Source organism: Cricetulus griseus, chromosome X (genome assembly GCF_003668045.3).
Source record: "Cricetulus griseus strain 17A/GY chromosome X, alternate assembly CriGri-PICRH-1.0, whole genome shotgun sequence".
Taxonomy (NCBI): domain Eukaryota; kingdom Metazoa; phylum Chordata; class Mammalia; order Rodentia; family Cricetidae; genus Cricetulus; species Cricetulus griseus.
Window position 1 is genome coordinate 88,789,529 of NC_048604.1, and position 21,452 is coordinate 88,810,980.

At 39.7% G+C, this 21,452-nt stretch overlaps 3 pseudogenes; 2 read left to right on the top strand and 1 right to left on the bottom strand.

The window, feature by feature from the left end:
* Positions 1–2,581: 2,581 nt before the first annotated feature.
* LOC100755136 lies at positions 2,582–3,840 on the top strand (annotated as a pseudogene).
* A 1,475-nt stretch (positions 3,841–5,315) lies between these two features.
* Positions 5,316–6,581, top strand: LOC100755420 (annotated as a pseudogene).
* A 3,309-nt stretch (positions 6,582–9,890) lies between these two features.
* On the bottom strand, positions 9,891–10,466 carry LOC100755712 (annotated as a pseudogene).
* Between the last annotated feature and the right edge of the window lie 10,986 nt (positions 10,467–21,452).

Here is a 21,452-nt window from a genome sequence, read left to right on the forward strand (position 1 = left end):
TAGGACAAAGTTTTGCAACCACTGGTTATCAGGCATCAGAGATTGATCCTTATTAAAACACAAAATGGTTATAAATAAATAAAGAGACCCACAAATGTCTCAATTTACTGTATTTCTTAAAAAAAATCTATGTAGTAGTGGTGCATGCCTTTGATCCCAGCACTCAAGAGGCAGAGGCAGGTAGATCTTTGTAGGCCAGCCTGATCTACAAAGCAAGTTCTAGTTCCAGTACAGCCAGGACTGTTATACAGAGAATCCCTGTCTCAAAAACTACAACAAAAACAGTTCAGCTGACCTGAACAAGGGGTTGCTCATGGACACCAGTCTGATACCTGGGAAACCAGCATGAGACTGTTCCAGAACCCCTGAACATGGGTGTCAGTTAGCAGGTCTAGACAATCTATGGGGCCACTGGTAGTGGATCAGTATTTATCCCTAATACACAAATGAACTTTTGGATCCCAGTCCACATAGAGGGATATTCTCTCAGCCTACACACACACGGGGGAGGGCCTAGGCCCTCCTCCAAATGATATGACAGACTTTGAAGATCCCCTATGGAAGGCCTCATCCTTCCTGGGAAGCAAAAAGGGGTTGGGATAGAGGTCAGTGGGGTGAAGAGGAGGAGGGGAGGGAGAGGGAACTGGTATTGACATGTAAAAGAAGCTTGTTTCTAATTTAAAGAAAAAGAAAAAGAAAAAGAAAAAAGTTCAAGAAAGAGGAACAGAGGCAGATACTTGTGCTAGCACTTAAGTTAAAGATACTCAGGTAAGTAACTTGATCCAGAAAAAACACCATATAGAAATGGCAGGTATCATTGTATCCACACCATGCCTGGCCAACCAGAGAAAATGATGGCTTTGATAAAAAAGGAAACAAAATGGAGAGTATCATCAGACTACCCACCAAAACCATTGCAAGTCAGAAAGCAGTGGAACCACCTGTTCAAAGCACTACTAGCAATTAACACAGAGTTTATTAGAGATAAAAACATACACAATTTACACATTGCAAAACTTATCCATTATTCAGGAGGCTGAAACAGGAGTTTGCATTGATTGAGGCCATCTTAAGTTACATAAGGAGTTCCGATCTTGTGCTGTAGTTGGATGACCCCATGTTCTTCCCATACACAGGAAAAAATTCATCAATAGCAAATAAGACCTTCAGCAGAATACATTTTCCCTCCACTCAAACACATTCTCAATACAACTCATTGTACCACAGATGTGGAATATTTAAGAAAAAGCTAGAGAAAAAAATAAGTGATAGACATATACCCCATAAGACAAAATAATGTTAACAAAAGAAGAAAAACATATATACTAATGGAGATATATACCTGTTTCATAGGTCAGAAGATCCTAAACAGTTAATATGTCAATCATCCTTATTAATCCATCTAACCAACAGAACCCTCATCAAAATCAAAATGGGATCCTTTGTAGACATTAAGTAAACAGTGCTAAAAGTTCTCAAAAAATTCAAAGGTTCCAGCAAAAACAACAGCCACAAAAGCTTTGGAAAGAAAAACCACAGTTGGCTGAATTAACAGCTCCATTTCAAGGGTGTAAATCTATAGGAAGCAGCAGGACAGAATTGCTTGCTGAAAAGACTAAAAAAAAAATCATGATATCAGAAAGAACACAGAAAAAAGTAGTCAGTGAGTAACAGCTTACCCTTTGCCACAAAAGCTTTTCAGATATCCAATCATAGGTTTAAAAAAAGAAATAAATTTTAATCCTCATCATCATGATCCAAAAACATTAAATTTCAATAGGTAATTGAGCAAAACCTAGAAATAAATATTAGATTAAAAAAACTTAAAATGCAGGCTGGGCACTGGTGGTGCGTGCCTTTTGTCCAGGCACTCGGGAGGCAGAGGCAGGTGGATCTTTATGAGTTCGAGGCCAGCCTGGTCTACAAAGTGAGTGCCATGACAGGCTCCAAAGCTACACAGAGAAACCCTGTCTCTAAAAACCAGAAAGGTAGAACCTAAAATTCGTGAACTTTACAAAGGAAAAAAATTCTTTAAGGTCATTTCAAAATAACACTTTATTAAAGAACTAACTGAGTGAAGGGAGCTTCATCAAGGTTGGATACTCTGCTCTTTGAAACAGACTAATTCGAGGACAAATGACGGGAGGAAGAAGGTTTATAAGTGATGTATTTGATAAAGCAATTCATTCCAGAACACAAACAACTGTCAAATTTCAGTGAAATGTATCTTACAATCACTATAATCTAAAGAGGTTAAAAAAACTGAACATACACTTTGCCAATGGAGAAAGATGAATGATAAGTCAGCCAATGGACATGCTCAGTGCCATTGGCTATATAAAAAGGCAAAGGAAAACCATGATGACACATCACTGCACCAACATTAACATATTCCCAAACTGAAAGATCTAACCATACCACATACTAGGACAGTGTGGAAAAAATGTAATTATCCTAAGTTTCTGGTGGGTATAAAAGTCCAGTCTATCCATAGTGGTTATTGTTTTCACATGATGTAGAATAGAATTGGAGGAGTTGGGGCCTGGGCACTCCATCTTGTTCATCAATGTAGAATCTAAAGTTTCCTAGCAACTAAGCATCCTCAGCAAAACAATAAGTAATTCTGGAGCAGTGGCCTCAGAGCCAGAGATACCATGGGGGACCAGAGGCTGCCAGAGAACCAGCCTGGTCAGGTGACCAGGCACAACTGTGTCTTGAAGCAAAAGAAGGAGCAACTGGCATTCCCTCCTTTCATGGAGGGCAATCACTGGCTGTTTTCTCATAAAAGCAGGAAGACTTTCCTAGAGACTATGACCCATGTGAAGAGATACTGTCACAAACCATGCAGGAAACCTTGTTCCCCAGAATTTGTCATGAAGCACCCAGTACTGCCACCAATAAAAGACAGAGATAGCTGCCCTGGCGTTTGGGACTGCTTTGCTCAATGTCAGTGGAGCAGCAAGGAAGCAGAAGGACCCAATACAATCTGGATCGTTTGTTTCAAATGGAAGATGATGCTGAAGACCACTTCATAAATTTGCTGCAGATGCCAAAACATGACTGGAATCTGAATAAGTGGCCTAACTTGGAAAATCAAAGGGAAGCAAACAAGAACAACAAGAATGGGAAATGCCTTCACAGAAAATTCAATCTTGGAATTGCTGAGAATTCCAGGTTATGTCAAAGAAATTTTGTTTCTAGAAACATATCCAGAAATCAGAATTTGCTTGACTCTCTTAATTATAGATACCCACAAAGAGGAGGTGATGTTATCTATGAATGGAATGAAGTGCTAGGAAGCTTGGGTGTGTTGCAACAATGTGACATGGACCATGCTTACCAACCAAGTTGCAAGGAATCCTCAGACAATAAAGTCTGTCATCCTCCTTCCAAGCTCAAGTAGTTCAGAGGATTAAGCAAAGGGCTTCAGATTCTCCAAACAGGCATCATCAATATTTGAGATGGAACTCCAAAAACCACATGATTGTGTTAAGTCCACCAAGGAGAAGTTTAACTATGGGCCATCATATCAAAAACCCAAACAGTTGAAATCAATAGCCAGTAAAGAGCCTATAACTGACCCCAAGAGTTTGCTTGAAATTCAAGGTAGAAGGTTTTACAAACCAGATGTACTTGAAACTCTCTACGGAACAATTGCCTTTAAGGATTTCATTGTACACAAGGGCTATGCTATACCAAATATACTCAAGAAGTTTTTATGAGGAAAGGATGGAATTACAACTCTGTTAATATTTTAAGAATATTAAAAATAATGAAATGATAATGCAAAAACAGGAAGATGTAGATAATGAGAAAGAGAAAGGGAAGGAACTTGACTAAAAGATTTTCCTATTGCAACATACTTGATTATGACATGCTCTCATTTTACATTTGAGTGGTATTGGGTGGACACCCTTTGGCACCAAAACCACAATTTTAACACCTAGCATTCAGAAATATTTCTCAATGAAGTAATGCTTTGTCTTCACCAAAATTTTTGATACTTTATACAGTGTGAGATCAATATTAGAATCTACTTTTCTCACACATTTTTCATTGACGCTGTTATATCAGTCATTTGTAAACTACTAAAACTATTAATTAAAAACAGGATTACTCTGAACAAAAGACACAGTGGTATCATTTGCAACCTGGGTGAATCTCAAAATCTTGTAATTGTACTGAATGAAAAGAAGGATGCATAGCTCCCTGTAAATTTAAATATTAATGAAATATTTTTATTTAAATTCTTTGATTACCACTCATATTTACATATCTATCCCCCCAATTCCCTCACCCTCCCATCCTCCCATGTTCCCCACCAACCCCCCCCAACCCATCCCCCAACTCCTCCCCAGGGACAGTGAGGCCCTCCACCAGGGACCTTTAAAGTCTTTCATATCTTTTGGGGGAGGGCCTAGTCCCTCCTTGCTGTATCTGGGCTGCAATAATATCCCTCCATAGGGAATGGGCACCCAAAGTCCATTTGTGCTCTAGGGTTAAAAACTGGTTCCACTGTTTAGAGGTCCCATAGACTGTCTTAGACTCCTAGCTGGCATCCACATTCAGAGGGCTTAGCTCAGTTCAATGCTGTTTCCCCAGCTTTATGACAAGGGTCTCCATGTTCTCACTCGGTCAGGTCAACTGTCCCGCGCGCTCTGTATTTCTCGCCAGCAAGAAATCATACACGGGACACTCGGATCCTTCTGCAGACAAGCTTTAATGCGTCTTGAGAGTGAAAGAGCATAAGCTTCCCAGAGCGGAGACCCCGAGCCAAGAATCCCGTCCCCTAATAAAGGCTGGCAACCGCCGCCTCGGACGTGTCACCCCATGATTGGCTGCAGCTCATCCGGCCATATGACGCCACGGAATAGGCAGAGATCAAGGAATGGAAAATTACCCAGCGCCTGCGCAATAATCTTGTTTACATTCGGTGCCTGCCGGATGCAGGCGCCATCTTGTAATGGAGAATGCAGGGACGGCTCCCTACAGTCAACTGTTCTGGGGGTTTCTGAAGGACCCTCTTGGCTTCTTTGCTCATCCCTCTTCCCTCTCCACAATTGGATTCCAGGGGTATTCAGTGCTTAGCTGTGGGTGCATGTTTCTGCTTCAAACAGCTACTGGATGAAGGCTGTAGAAATGGTAACCAAGGTAGACACCAATCTCATTATAGGGGAAAGGCATCAATGGCATTTTCTCTACCACTGCTTGGATTCATAGGTGTGGTCATCCCTGTGGATCCCCTAATATTTCCTCTGTGCCAGACCTTTCTCCATACCTGTACTGTCTCCCTCTATCAAGGCATCTCCTTTCTTGCTCTCCTCTATTCCTCCCCTGTCTCAGTCCTCTTGTTCTCTGCCCCATTCCCCTTCTTCCCTTCCTACATCCTTCTTTTTCACCCAGGCCCCATGCTCCCACTTTGTTCAGGTGTTCTTGTCCCCCTCCCCTGCATAGTCCTTCTCTTTCTTCTAACATACTTTCCCCTATGCTTATGCTGGCAAATAGCTCAGGAGATCTCCCTTTCCGCTTTGCCATGGAAACATGTATGTCACTCTTATGGAGGACCTACTTTCACCAAAACCTATCATAGAGAGATCTTCTGTTATATTCAAGGAGTTTACGGCTTCTTCTACTCCTGTCTGTAGAATGTTGAACCCTAACATGCAGATAGACTACTTAAACACAACTATGTGACAGCAGGGACAAGGTAGGAGAGCTTAGTGCTCTGTAAAACACGACTTATCTTGATTTTCCATGTTACTTTGTTTTCCTAACTTGACAATAGCTGCATTAAATATCATCTTCATATTTACCAACACCATGGAGTGCATCTTCAAGCTGAGAGGACTCCATAGAAGCTTATCAGCTTTGGTGTTTGAAATAGACATTGCAAGCAGCTAATGCTGGTACCTGTGGGAATTCGACAACAAGTTTGTTCAATTTGTGTCCTTTGGACTGTGGGAAACTTATTACCCTCAAGTATTTAATGTATCAGGGACTGCAGTTAAGATAATGGTGCATACCCCTATAAATTCCACCTGGATCATTTCAACTGAATTTCAGTATGCACAAACCCTGAGTCTGTGGGCATTTTAATGAACCCTGTAGTTCTGTTTTTTGGTGCAATCCCATTAAAATCAGCCACATGAAATTGCCATTCATAGAGTTGGAGTTTTATTGTTACAAGGACTGTGCCTTGGTTTTGTATGTTAGCATCCTCTTCACATTTGTTTCCATGAGCTGGAACCACTTTGTAAATATTTGGGCCAAACCTCTCTTGACTTTCCACCTGACTTCCCAATTAAATAAGAAGCCTTAATACACAAACACTATACTGCTGTGTTCCCAATAGGGGTTCTGACAACCACCATGTCGTTCTTTGGTTTGATCTTCTTTCTCCCTGAGATAAGCTCTTTGAAACTACATAGTCAGTTGAAGGCCCAGCCTGCTTGCATAGTGGCTGATCAAGAGACCTGAAGTGAGGGCTCCTGCATTTGCAGCATCAGTCAGAAGGTTCCTTGAAGAAATTTCCTATTCATGCACAGAAATACTGTAGTTATCAACTTGTTCTAAATAAAGCATCAACTTGATTCTCTGGGCCTTTCTTAATTACTTCCTCCTGTATATGTCTAAAGTGTTTCTTTCTTGGAATGTTTTCATATGTTAAAATCTGAAGGCCATAGGTATGTGTTTAGATATTTCACATCTGTCTGTCCCTCACCACCCTCACCTCTCCAGATGGGCCTCTCTCCAGCTGACAAACCATTCTACCTCTCCATGTCTTCTACCTCCCTACCTTGTACTCTCTTATCACAATCATGCCCAATCACCAAAATCCAGGCATCTTGGATGAGTCACACATGGTAGTTGGATTACTACTGCCCACCTCAGCCATAAGGAATGGCTTGGAGATGTTTCCTTTCCTCTCTTCTGTGCCTGTGCCCACAGACCTAGAGGAGTCCTTGGTATGATGGTACCTCTAGCACTGGGTGAGATTCTACTTAATTGTGGTTTCTGCAGATCTAACAGTCTTGCAAGGCACCATCTGTGTCCACAGCCAATTCAGGTCTGACTCATTTTTCTTGTTTTACCTTCTGAATCATTAGGTTCCAACTTCCATTATGTTTGCTAGCAAACATACATACCCACTGGACACTCCCACTATCTCCAATCATACTACCTGTAAGACATGGATATAATCTTATCATTCTTGTTGTCAATAGAATGAAGGCAATTTCAAAGAGAAAAAGAAATTTATGCCATTTCTAAAATTATCCATAGTCATTAATAGTCATAAATTTGTTCAGAAGTCCAACTTGGACACTCATAAATCTACTCCCATACTTCTAACATAAGATGATAGAGAGTAAATAATACAGTTATGAAAGCGAGGACTTGGGACATATCAAGGCAAGGGCTTACAAAAAGATAAAAACCTAAATCCATGAGGGCAATCCCCAAATCAAGCAGCTCCATATCTCCACATCACATAATAATATGTTGAAGTCATTTTGCCTTCAAAGGGCCTAATCCCCTTCATCTCTGCTGACTGTAGCATATTGTCTCTTTCTTGAGCTGTCTATATTACACACATGCAATTTTCCACCAAGAAGCATATCATGATTCTTTCATCCTCACGACCCTGGGTGCCTGCTGCAGCATGGACTTCTCCTTTACATCTTCGTGCAAGAGCCTTTCTAGACCCCCTTGCCAAAACTTCAGCTCTGACACACTTTGCCTGGTTACATAATATTTGATCTTCCCTTGCCAAAAATTCAATACCATGTGGATCATGGTACGGGGAACAAGTCCTTTCTTCAGGTTGCTGTGGAGTTTGGCTGTGATTTATTTTTGACAACTTGACACAATCTAGAGCTATCTGAGAAGAGGTAAATCTTAGTTAAGAAAATGCCTTCAAGGAATTCGCCTACTGTAGAAATATATGTAGAGCAGCCTCTTGATTAATAATTGATCAAGGAGGACCCAGGGCTCTGTGGGTGGTGTCACATTTGTAAAAGTGGTTCTGGGTTATAAAGTAATTGCAGTTATCTACACAGAGCAAGCCAGTCACCAGAGTTCCTCCATGGTCTCAGCATTTGTTCCTGCCTCAGGATTCTCCATTGATTCCTGTCCTAAGTTCCTTCAATAATTATATGACTATATAATTGTATAATAATTATATGACTGTCTCTAGTGAGCAAACCCCTGACCCAAATCAAGTTCAACTGTTCCATCTCCACTTTAAAGGGCATAGCATGAAATGTATCGCTCATGCATGTTATTTGCTAGGTGATCTCCTCAGAACCACCTGGAACCACCTCCATTTGTGCCTGGCCTAATTTAGGAAAGTAAGTTTCCCCTCAGTTTTCTTGGTTAGTTTACCCCAGAGTCAAGCTGACCTTTGCTATCACACTCCCAATAGTACCCTGGCTGCCTGTTGATAATTACAGAAACCCATCTTCTAGAAGTGTTCCTATATCTGCCTTGCTTTGGTAGTGAATTTTGAGTGTTGGCTTACCTTTTAAATAGTGTAGGAAGTGACCATGACTGTGCCATAGCAATAATCCTGCCCAACCTCTGGATGCTTAAATGGCATACCAATATTTTCCAGTAAAGTCCCCAGAACTAGGCTTGTAATCATCATTCACCACCAGACTTAGCACTGAACATACAGTTCCTGAAAATACCCACCCAACCCCAACAACTTATGTGTACCTTCTCTGTACTCTCAGGTTTAGATTTGGTTATTTACCTCAGGCTCCAGTTTTCCCTAATGAGTTCTGATAGAATACATCCTACATGAGCTCAAACCAAAAGGTTTCCTGGAAGCAGCTTTGTCAGAATCCAGAGCTAGCCCTCCTAATGTAGGTTCCCCCAGAGGACATACCTTATAAAGATCCCCAGAACAAAGCTTGCACATGTTAAAAACACAGCCCCAGGTATAACTCGTGATTCTCAATTCAGATAGAAACATGTAGTGTTCTCATCAGATCCCTTGAACCTTTTCTACCCCTGTCACTCCCCCCTTCTAGTTTTAGTTCTGGTCATCCATATCTTTCTGTTTCATTTCATACCACATTAATCCAGAATCAAGATGATCTGTACCATGTATACAAGTAGGCTTAACTGTAGTCACACAGCTCACTTTTCTTCCAAGTGATGCCTTTCCCATACCACACGGACAACAGCTTCCATGCTTCAACTTCAAAAATGAATGCCTGGACAAACATGATAAATGGCTCTTTGTTTTCATTGCATGAGAGCCACAGAAATTGCTCGTAAAGGGACATTCCCACACCATGACTTCTATCTCTGGTCATTCAACTGTTACTCTGGATTTACCTGGGAAGTACCTTCATAGACACACCTGGGCTGCATTACAGTTCTCTTGTTTAGCTCTGGAAATGTGGATCTATCACTAGGTGTGCCTGATGGGAATCTCAGGAGTTCGAGTGCAGCATGCTGAAACCCAGAACTACCGAGTCTTCTCCTGTACCATATTTCCCTGATTGTTTCCCAGGACCCAGACTGTTCAAATCACAGCTTCTCTTGCAGGTACAGCTCCATTCCATTGCTTACAAAAATTTTGCAACCTGATTTTTAAGGGAACAAGCTTGTATTTGATTCATGGATCCATCAAGGCGATACAGTCCATTAGGGAAGAAAAGTTATAGTGGCAGTATGAGTTGGCTGGTCACATCATCAGGAAACAGAACAGACAGGATGTGGGGCCTACCTATAGATCCTTAAGTCCCATTACATGTGTCTCTGACCACCAGTGACTCAATTTCCCCATAAGTGATCTGTCTGCTAAAGTTGCCACAAACATCCAAAACAGGAACAGTGGGAGGAGACAAAGCATTCAAGCATATTAGCCTGTCAGTGAAATTTCATATTCCAACCCCAACACCTTGCACACAGAAAATACCAGCCCCTCCTTGAGGAACCCTTGGACCGACAGCTTGTGTCTGTGTAGCAACTTGAGTGTGGCCAGAACTGGCCAGACCTATGAATTGGAATTCATCCACCTCATGCAGTGAGTAGTCAAGGATGGTGTTCTGATACTGGAACTTGAAGTAACCACAGAACTTCTTTGAACAAGTTGCTGTCATCAGTCCATATGTCTGCAAAGGGGATCTAGTCCAATTAAAACCACTGAGGGTGCATGTTTCATTCTCTGTGGGCATCACATGCGCATGGAGAGTAGAGAAGATATGTACATCCATCAGCTTGGAGGAACCCACAAATTCAAATGAGATGTTGCTTACCTTGTGTAGGTCATCTACTGTCAGACCACTCTCTTCCTGAAGCTGCCTCTCAGCACTCTCCTCAATGGTGTCTGCTTCCTGCACTTTGACACCAAAGTCATCCCAGTGGCCAGCATCACAGCCTATCTTCCTTATTCCCAGGAAAACTTGTTAAGGTTGCAGCACCATCAACATGGTGTAGAGCCTGGAGGTGCCCATGGACTCCCATGTCTTCTGCACCCTATGGAGCAGAATTTCAACATAAGCTTTTATGCCATCTTCCTCCTCACAGTCCCAGACACAGCTTGTCTTACAGCTACTTTGATTAATCTCCCTTCAGCATCCTCCAGATGCATGCCTCCCTGTACCAACTGAACATACCAAGTGTTTATTTGCAGGTCCTACATCAGACTTTACTGGTGATATTGACCTATTTTCACTAGCCAGGTTCATCACTTCACTCCACAGAATAACTGTGATCAAATAGTCCCTGTACCATATGTCCCTAGTTCTTTCTTCAGAAACAGGTCTGCCTTTTCAAGCCCATACTTCTAAATAGTAGTGCAGTAAACTCAGATGATGTTCCAGTTGATAATATGGTCTGCAGTACCTCCCCTGCCAGCATGATTCTAATACTCCCTGATCTATAATTACAGCACTAAATGCACATCCTTATGATAGATTTGTTCTGTTCTCCAAATAATCCCATTTAACAACACCATCCCTTCACTCACATATTAGCTCCTGCCTAGGAGCTCACACACTTTTCCCCTGCTGAATCCCCTCACAATAAAACTTCCCTCAACCACCTGCCCAGTTCAAGTCCTCTACATAAATGCACCCATCATGCTTTAAGTTTCACTGGTGATGTTCACATAACCTAGCCCACTTTTGACATTCCCACATTCATAGAAGAAGCTTCGTGGTTGTCCTCAGGATTTTTGATTTTAGCCACTCTGACAAGTATAAGATGGTATATCAGAGTAAACATAAAAAAATGAACCTTAACATAAACTAAGAATTTTGGTTATTAAAAACTATCATGCCCCTGTTCTAAAAAAAAAGAATTTGGAGAAGAAAAGAAAAAAAGGACATTGCAACAGGCTTTAAGGAAATTCAGAGAATCATACAGATATGTTTTAAAAATGTACATGTTAACAAATTGGAAAATCTATAATATATGGATGCATTATTTTATATATGGCATAAAAGTCAATGATCAGAAGGCCAGTCTGAATAGATCTGTAACCCCTAGTGAAATAGAATCAGTAATTAATAGTTTCCATGTCAAATAAATCCCAGGGACAGATGGGTAGAGGGCAAAACTCTATCACACCTTCAAAAATTCTTAACACCACTCGTCAAACTAATCAGTAAAATAGAAACTGAAATATCATTTAATATTATTTTGTACAGGCAACAATAACCCTAGCACCAAAACAAAAAACAAAACTAATTAAATAATTTGAATAATGAATGACTGCTAATTAAAAAATTTGTTCTCAGTAAAGTACGTACAAAACAAATCTAAATCACAACCAAATGATTATCCACCTTGTTCAACTAGACTTCATCCCAGAGATGTAAGGATGGTCTAATACACACCAAAAATGTAATCCACCACATAAACATACTGAAACTCAATTTCACATTAGATGGAGAGAGGGAATTATAAAAAAATATCCAGAGAGTCATCTGACACGAGCTATCTACACACTGGACCGAATTTGGCAGCAGGATCTGACACACCGAGGACCGGGTGCAGCTCTGACTCCATCAGCTGGCTCAGGTAGGCCAGGGGCTATTTCTGGTTCCCATTTGTCGTCACTGCTCAGTGTCATCAGACGTGAGCGATCTGCGTGATGGACTGAATTTGGCAGCAGGATCCAACACACTGAGCATCCAGTGGCAGTTCTGTCTCCATCTGCTGGCCCAGAGGGACCCAAGACACCCAAACACTGCTGATGCCCCAGTAACAGTGACACCTCCATCCATGAGAAGAGTACAGACATCAGAGTATTGGATCTCTTTGCATCTACCAGAAGAGAACCTGAAAGACCCCCAGGCCCCTAAGGGGCACAGGGTCCCGAGGAGCCCCTGAGGCTCAGAAACCAGACCAAGAGCTGCAAAAGCAAGAGGGTTTATTGAACGAATGCGCATTGGGTGTCAGCAATATTGGGAAAGCTGCACACCCCAGCATGGGGTGCAAGCTCCTTATATAGGAAATAACCCCACAGATCAGTATACAGGCAAGGGGTACAAAGCAATTAATTATAAAGTGATTGATAACAAAGTATGATTTCATATTAATGAGGTCACCAAGTGTGACCTGGTGTTCCACAAAGGAAAAACCATAGAATGTACTCTGGAGAGTTCTTGATTGTCTTCTGGCTAGCTAGGTGTGACCCAAACAGAGTTGTCTTGGCGATTTCCCCTGTGTAAACCATAGAATGTGCCCGGGGTTGGGGCCACCTTCCTTGTAATGGTCCAAGGCCTGTGGGACACTTTTCTCTCTGTGAACTAAAATCTTTTAAAACTTTTTCTCTCAGTAAAATAAAATCTTTCAAACCTTGGTCCCATAACCACCAGGAGAGCAAGAAACTCCTGCTACACCCACCAGAAGAAAGGATGAGAAGAGGACAAGGTAAAAGCACATTCAACAACAGAAAACTCACTATGACACCTCCGGAGACTAGGATCAATACACCAGCAAGACCTGAACATCATAATGCAGATGAACCAGAAGAGAATGACCTTAAAAACATCTTCAGAAAAATGATAGAGGACCTCAAAGAGGACATGAGAAAATCCCTTAAAGAAATGGAAGAAAAAACAAACCCCAAAATACAAGTTATCAACAAATCTCTCAAGGAAACAGTTCAAGACCTAAAAACTAAAATAGAGACAATAAAGAAAACACAATCTGAGGGAATGATGGAAATAGAAAAGCTGGGTAAACGTTCAGGAACTACAGATGAAAGCATAATCAACAGAATACAAGAGATGGAAGAGAGAATCTCAGGAGTTGAAGACACACTAGTGGAAATAGATTCATCAACTAAAGAAAATCTTAAGTCCAACAAATCCCTAACACAAAATATCCAGGAAATATGGGATACCATGAAAAGACCAAACCTAAGAATAATATGTATAGAAGAAGGTAAAGAAATCCAACTCAAACACGCAGAAAACATATTCAACAACATCATAGAAGAAAACTTTCCCACCCTAAAGAAAGACATAGCAATGAAAATATGAGAAGCCTAAGAACACCAAATAGACTGAACCAAAAAAATGTCTCCTCGCCACATAATAATCAAAACACCAAACATACAAAACAAGGAAAAAATATTAAGAGCAGCAAAGGAAAAAGGTCAAGTAACCTAGAAAGGCAAACCTATCAGAATCACACCTGACTTTTCCATAGAAACTCTGAAAGCCAGAAGGTCCTGGATAGATATATTACCTAAACTAAGAGATCATGGATGCCAGCCCAGACTACTATACCCAGCAAAGCTTTCAATCATTATAGATGGAGAAAATAAGATATTCCATGACAAAACCAGATTCAAACAACACATATCCACCAGTCCAGTCCTACAAAAGTTCTGGAAGGAAAACTGAAACCCAAGGAAGTTAACTACAACCAGAAAAATATAGGCAATAGATCAACCCACTTTACCAATAGCCATAAGGAAAAAGGGATCGAATCCCACACATAATCTCACCACCATCACCAAATCAAAAACAAACAAGAATGAACAATCAATGGTCATTAGTATCCATCAACATTAATGGTTTTAACTCCCCTATAAAAAGACACAGATTAGCAGAATGGATAAGAAGACAGAATCCTTCCTTATGCAGCATACAAGAAACTCACCTCAACTTCAAAGACAGAAGGTACCTAAGAATTAAAGGTTGGGGAAAGATTTTCCAATCAAATGGACCCAAGAAACAAGCAGGGATAGCAATCTTAATATCCAATAAATTGGACTTTAAACTAAAATCAATCAAAAGAGATGAAGAAGGTCACTTCCTACTCATCACAGGAGAAATCCATCAGGATGAAGTCTCAATTCTGAAAATTTATGTCCCAAATATAAAGGCATCCACGTTTGTAAAAGAAACATTACTAAAACTCAAATTACACATAAAACTGCACACACTTATAGTGGGAGACTTCAACCCCCTTCTTTCACCACTAGACAGGAACACCAGACAGAAACTTAACAACAAAAGAACTAATAGAAGTTATGGTGCAATTAGACTTAACAGACACCTATAGAACATTCCACACAAATACAAAACAATTTACCTTCTTCTCAGCACCACATGGAACCTTCTCTAAAATCGACCACATACTTGGCAACATAGCAAACCTCAACAGGTAAAAACAATTGAAATAACACCCTGTGTCTTATCAGACCACCACGATTTAAAATTAGAATTAAACAATAACAACAATAGAGTAAACCTAAAAACTCATGGAAATTAAATGACACCCAATTGCACAATTCATGGGGCCAGGAAAAAATAAAAAAAAAAATAAAGATTTCCTAGAATTCAATGAGAATACGTACACAAACCTATGGGATATTTTGAAAGCAGTGCTAAGAGCAAAGTTCATAGCGTTAAATGCCCACAAGAAGAAACAGGAGAATAATCACACTAGAGAATTAATAGCACAACTGAAAGCTTTAGAAATCAAAGACATCAATATACCCTGGAGGAGCAGGCACCAGGAAATAATTAAATTGAGGGCTGAAATCAATAAAATGGAAACTAGGAGAGCAATACAAAGAATTAATATAACAAAGAGTTGGTTCTTCGAGAAAGTCAAAATGATATACAAACCTTTATCCAAACTCCCCAAACAACAAAGAGTAAACATGCAAATTAATAAAATCAGGAATGAAAAAGGGGACATAACAGCAGACACAGAGGAAATCCAGAGAATCATCAGGTCATATGTCGAAAACTTATATTCCTCAAAATTCAAAAATCTAAAGGAAATGGACAATTTTCTGGACAGATTTCACTTACCAAAATTAAATCAAGAACAGATAAGCAACTTAAATAGACCTATAACCCCTAATGAAATTGAAAGCAGTAATCTGAACTCTCCCAACCAAAAAAAGCCCAGGGCCAGATGGCTTCAGTGCAGATTTCTACCAGAAATTCAAAGGACAACTAATACCAATTCACCTCAAAGTATTCCACACAATAGAAGCATAAGGGGCATTACCAAATGCTTTTTATGAGGCTTCAATAACCTTGATACCCAAGCCACACAAAGACACAACTAAGAAAGAGAACTACAGACCAATATCCCTCATGAACATTGATGCAAAAATTCTCAATAGAATACTGGCAAATCGAATTCAAGAACACATCAGCGAAATCATCCATCCCGATCAAGTAGGCTTCATCCCAGGGATGCATGGATGGTTCAACATATGAATATCCATCAATGTAATCCACCAAACAAACAGACTGAGGGAAAAAACACATGATCATCTACTAGATGCCAAAAAAGCCTTTGACAAAATCCAACACCCTTTCATGAAAAAGGTCTTGGAGAGATCAGGGATAACAAGAACATACCTCAACATAATAAAAGCAATATACAGCAAGCCAAGAGCCAACATCAGATTAAGTGGAGAGAAACTCAATGCAATTCCTCTAAAATCAGGAACAAGACAAGGCTGTCCACTCTCTCCATACCTCTTCAATATTGTACTTGAAGTTCTAGCTAGAGCAATAAGACAACAAAAGGAGATCAAGGGAATACGAATCAGAAAGGAAGAAGTCAAACTTACACAATTTGTAGATGATGTGATCGTCTATATATGTAACCCGAAAAACTCTTCCAGGGAACTCCTACAGCTGATAAACACCTTTAGCAAAGTGGCAGGAAACAAGATTAACTCAAAAAAAATCTGTAACCCTACTATTTACGGATGACACATTGGTGAAGAAAGAAATCAGACAAACATCATCCTTTACAATGGCCACAAACAACATAAAATACCTTGGGTAACAGTAACCAAAAAGGTGAAAGACCTGTACCATAAGAATTCTGAGTCTCTAAAGAAAGAAATTAAAGAAGACATCAGAAAATGGAAAGATCTCCCATGCTCTTGAATAGGCAGGTCAACATAATAAAAATGGCAATCTTGCCAAAAGCAATCTACAGATTCAATGCAATCCCCATCAAAATCCCAACACAATTCTTCACTGACCTTGAAAGAACAATACTCAACTTTACATGGAGAAACAAATGACCCAGGATAACCAAAACAACCCTGTACAATAGAGGGACTTCTGGAGGCATCACCATCCCTGACTGCAAGATCTATTACAGAGTTATAGTCCTGAAAACAGCTTTGTATTGGCACAAAGATAGACAGGTAAACCAATGGAATAGAATTGAAAACCCTAATATTAACTCACACACCTATGGACACCTGATTTTTGACAAACAATTCAAATATATACCCTGGATCAAAGAGAACATCTTCAACAAATGGTGTTGGCATAACTGGATGCAAACATGTAGAAGACTACAGATAGACCCTAGCCTTTCGCCCTGCACAAAACTTAAGTCAAAATGGATAAAAGACCTCAACATAAACCCAGCCACACTGAACCTATTAGAAGATAAAGTGGGAAATACCCTTGAATTATTTGGTACAGGAGACTGCTTCCTGAACATAACACCAGTTGCACAGACACTGAGTTTAACAATTAATAAATGGGACCTCCTGAAACTGAGAAGCTTCTGTAAGGCAAAGGATACAGTCTGCAAAACGAAATGGCAGCCCACAGTCTGGGAAAAGATATTCACCAACCCCACATCTGAAAGAGAGATGATCTCCAAAATATACAAAGAACTCAAGAAGCTAGTCTCCAAAACACCAAACAATCCAATTAAAAAATGGAGTACAGAACTAAATATACAATTCTCAATAGAGGAATGTAAAATGGCTGAAAGACACATAAGAAAGTGTTCAACATCCTTAGCCATCAGGGAAATGAAAATCAAAACAACTCTGAGATACCATCTTATTCCTGTCAGAATGGTTAAAATCAAAAACACTAATGACAGTTTATGCTAGAGGATATGGAGAATGACGAACACTCCTCCACTGCTGGTGGGAGTGCCAACTTGTACAGCCACTTTGGAAATCTGTATGGCAATTCCTCAAGAAAATGGAAATAAGTCTACCAGCAATTCTACTCCTAAGCATATACCCAAAAGAAGCACATTCATATAACAAGGACATCTGTTCAACCATGTTCACAACAGCATTATTTGTAATAGCAAGAAACTGGAAGCAGCCTAGATGCCCCTCAACTGAAGAATGGATAGAGAAAATGTGGTACATTTACACAATGGAGTACTACTCAGCAGAATAAAAACAATGGAATCTTGAAATTTGCAGGAAAATGGATGGAACTCCAAGAAACCATTCTGAGCAAGGTAACCCAATCACAAAAAGACAAACATGATATTTACTCACTCATATATGGATTTTAGACATAGAGTAAGGGATTACCAGCCTACAATCCACACTGCCAGAAAAACTAGTAAACAAGCAGGACCCTAAAAGAGAGAAACTTTGTCCCCTGGAGAAGGGGAAAGGGGTTCCCATCCCCTGAGCAAATTGAGAACATGGGAAGTGGGGGAGTGAGCTTCGAGAATGAGAAGGGTAGAAAAGGAAGAATGCAGAGGTCATGAGGGAGCAGAAAGTTTGAGTCAGGTGTAGATTAGAAGAAACGATATGTGATAGGTAGGGTCTTAGTTGGGGCGAGGTAGGGGAGGAAAGAAGGGAGAAGGGAACTGGGATTATCATGTAATTCAATCTTGTTTGTAATTCAAATTAAAAAAAGTAAAAAAATATCCAGCAACACTTGATGCTAAAAGTCCTAGGGAGACAAGGAGTAAAAGAAACATACTTCAGTAAAATAAAGGTTATTTACATCAGGCCAACAGCTAACCTATACCTATATCAAGAAAAATTCCAAGCACTGACATTAAAATAGGAAACAGCTCAAAGATGCTCACTCTCTCCACACTTAATCAATAAAGCACGTCAAATCTTAGGTAGATCTATGGGACAACTGAAGGAGACCAGGGGAATGAAAATAGTAAAGAAGTCAAAGTATTTTTATTCCTTTCTTGAGAATTCTCTGTATAGTCCTGTACCCCACTTTTTAATTGGACTATTTAGTGTTTAGTGATTAGTTTGAGTTCTTTGGATGTTTTGGACATCAGTCCTCTGGCAGATGTGGGGTTGTTGTCGATATTTTCCAATTCTGTGCACTGCCATTTTGTCTTGTTGACTGTGTCCTTTGCCTTACAGAAGCTGCTCAGTTTCAGGAGGTCCCATTTATTGATTTTCAATCTGTGTCTGTGCTACTTGTGCTATGTTCACAAAATAGTCTCCTCTGCCAATTTGCTCAAGGGTTCTTCTCACTTTCTCTTCTAAGAAAATCAGTGTAGCTGAATTTATATTGAGGTCTTTGATGCATTTTGACTTAAGTTTTCTGCATGGCAATAGGTATGGAGCTATCTGTAGTCTTCTACATGCCAGCATCCAGTTATGCCAGCACCATTTGTTGAAGATGCTTTCTTTTTCACATTGTAAAATTTAGGTTCTTGGTAAAAAATCAGCAGTCCATAGTTGTGTGACTTAATATCAAGGATTTCAATTCTATTCCCTTGGTCTACCTGCCTGTTTTTGTTCCAATACCAAGCAGTTTTCATTACTAGAGCTGTATAGTAGAGCTTGAAATCAGGGATGGTGATGCCTCCAGATGTTCCTTTATTGTACAGGGTTGTTTTGGATATCCTGGTTTTTGTGATTGTTTTCCATATAAAGTTGAGTATTATTCTTTCAAGGTCTGTGAAGAATTGTGCTGGGAATTTGATGGAGATTGCATTGAATCTGTAGATTGTTTTTGGCAAGATTGCCAATTTTACTATGTTGATCCTACCTATCTAAGAGCATGGAAGATCTTTCCATTTTCTGGTCTCTTTTTTGATTTCTTTCTTTAAAGATTCAAAGTTCTTGTCATACAGGTCTTTCACATGTTTGGTTAGATTTACCTCAAGATATTTTATGTTGTTTGTGGCTATTGTAAAGGGTGATATTTCTCTGATTTCTTTCTCAGCCCATTTATTGTCTGTATGAAGTAGGGCTCATGATTTTTTTTTTGAGTTAATCTTCTATCCTGCCACTTTTCTGAAGTTGTTTGTCAGTCGTAGGAGTTTTCTGGTAGAATTTTTCGGGTCACTTATGTAAACTATACCATCATCTTCAAACAGTGAAAGTTTGAATTCTTCCTTCCCAATTTGTATCCCTTTGATTTCCATTTGTTTTATTATTGATAGCTAGAACTGAAGTACAACATCGAAGAGATATGGAGAGAGTGAACAACCATGTGTTGTTCCTGATTTTAGAGTAATCAAGTTGAGTATTTCTACATTTAGTTTTATGTTGGCTGTTGGCTTAGTGTACATTGCCTTTAGCATGCTTCAGGATGTTCCAGTTATCCCTGATCTCTTCAAGAACTTTATTATGAAGGTGTGTTGGATTTTGTCGATGTCTTTTTCAGAATCTAATGAGATGATATGTGTTTTATCTTTTTCAGTTTGTTTATATGTTTGACTACATTAATGGATTTGCCTTGTTGAACCATCCCTGAATTACTGGGATGAAGCATACTTGATCATGTTGCATGATTTTTCATACCTATTCTTGTATTCAAGTTGCCAGTATTTTATTGACTATTTTTGCATCAATGTTCATGAGGGGGATTAGTCTGTAGTTCTCATTCTTAGTTGTGTCATTGTGTGGCTTTGGTACCAAGGTATCCTTGTAGAAAGAGTTTGGCAATGATCCTTCTGGTTCTATTGAGTAGAACACTTTCAGGAGTATTAGTATTAGCTCTTCTTTGAATTTCTGGTAGAATTCTTCAGTGGTAAAGCATCTAGCCCTGGGCTATTTTTGGTTGGGAGAATTTGATAACTGCTTCTATTTCATTTGGGGATATAGGCCTATTTAAATTGCTTATCTGTTCTTGATTTAGTTTTGGTAAGTGATAGTTATACAGAAAATTGTCCATTTCCTTTTAATTTTCTAATTTTGTGGAGTACAGGTTTTCAATATATGGCCTGATTATTCTCTGGATTTCCTCACTGTCTGTTGTTATTTCCCCCTTTTGAGTTTTGATTCTGTTAATTTGCATGCTCTCTTTCTGCCTTTTAGTTAGTATGGATAAAGGGTTGTATATCTTGTTGATTTTCTCAAAGAAACAACTCTTTGTTTCATTGATTCTTGTATTGTTTTATTTTTTCCTATGTAATTCATTTCAGCCCTCAATTTGATTTTTTCCTGGAGTCTCCTCCTCTGGGGGAACTTTGCTCTTTTTTGTTCTAGAGCTTTCAGGTGTGCTGTTAATCCTCTAGTGTGAGTATTTTCCAGTTCCTTTATGTGGCCATTTATTGTATTGATCTTTCCTCTTAGCACCGAATTCAGAGTGTCCCATAAGTTTTGGTATGTTGCGTCTTCATTTTCAATGAATTCTAGGAAGTCTTTAATTCCTCTCTTCCTTGACCCAGGAGTGATGCAATTTTGTAGAGTTCAATTTCCATGAGTGTGTAGGTGTTCTGCAATTTGTGTTGTTGTTGAATTCTGACTTTAATCCTTCATGATCCAATAAGATCATGAAGCCATCAGGTGGCTATTCCAATTTTTTTGTGTTACTTGAGGTTTGCTTTCTTGCTGAGTGTGTGGTCAATTTTATAGCAGGTTTTTTGTGGTATTGTGTGGAAAACAAAAGAGGGTGCCTGTAGCTGGGTCCTAGGGGATCCCTAGGGGGGGGAGGAGGAGGAGTTGAGAAGTCAATGTTACAGACTCAGGGAGTCTCTGTTTTCCTTTCACCTGAATCTGACTCTCAGGGTCTGTGTTGTTGACTCCTCCTCTTCTCAACCCTTCCCCCAAGGTAGCCATTATGACTCAGCAATAGGTGCCCTTGAGGGCAGAACTGAGACTCAATTGAAATAAAAAAGGACTTGCAGATAACAACCATTGAATAGAATAAGCCCCTCTGAGTGGAGTGAATGATGCTTTTATGGAAGATTCAGAAAGACTTGAAAGAATCTTCCATATTTTCCAGAGCACAGAAATAGAGAGT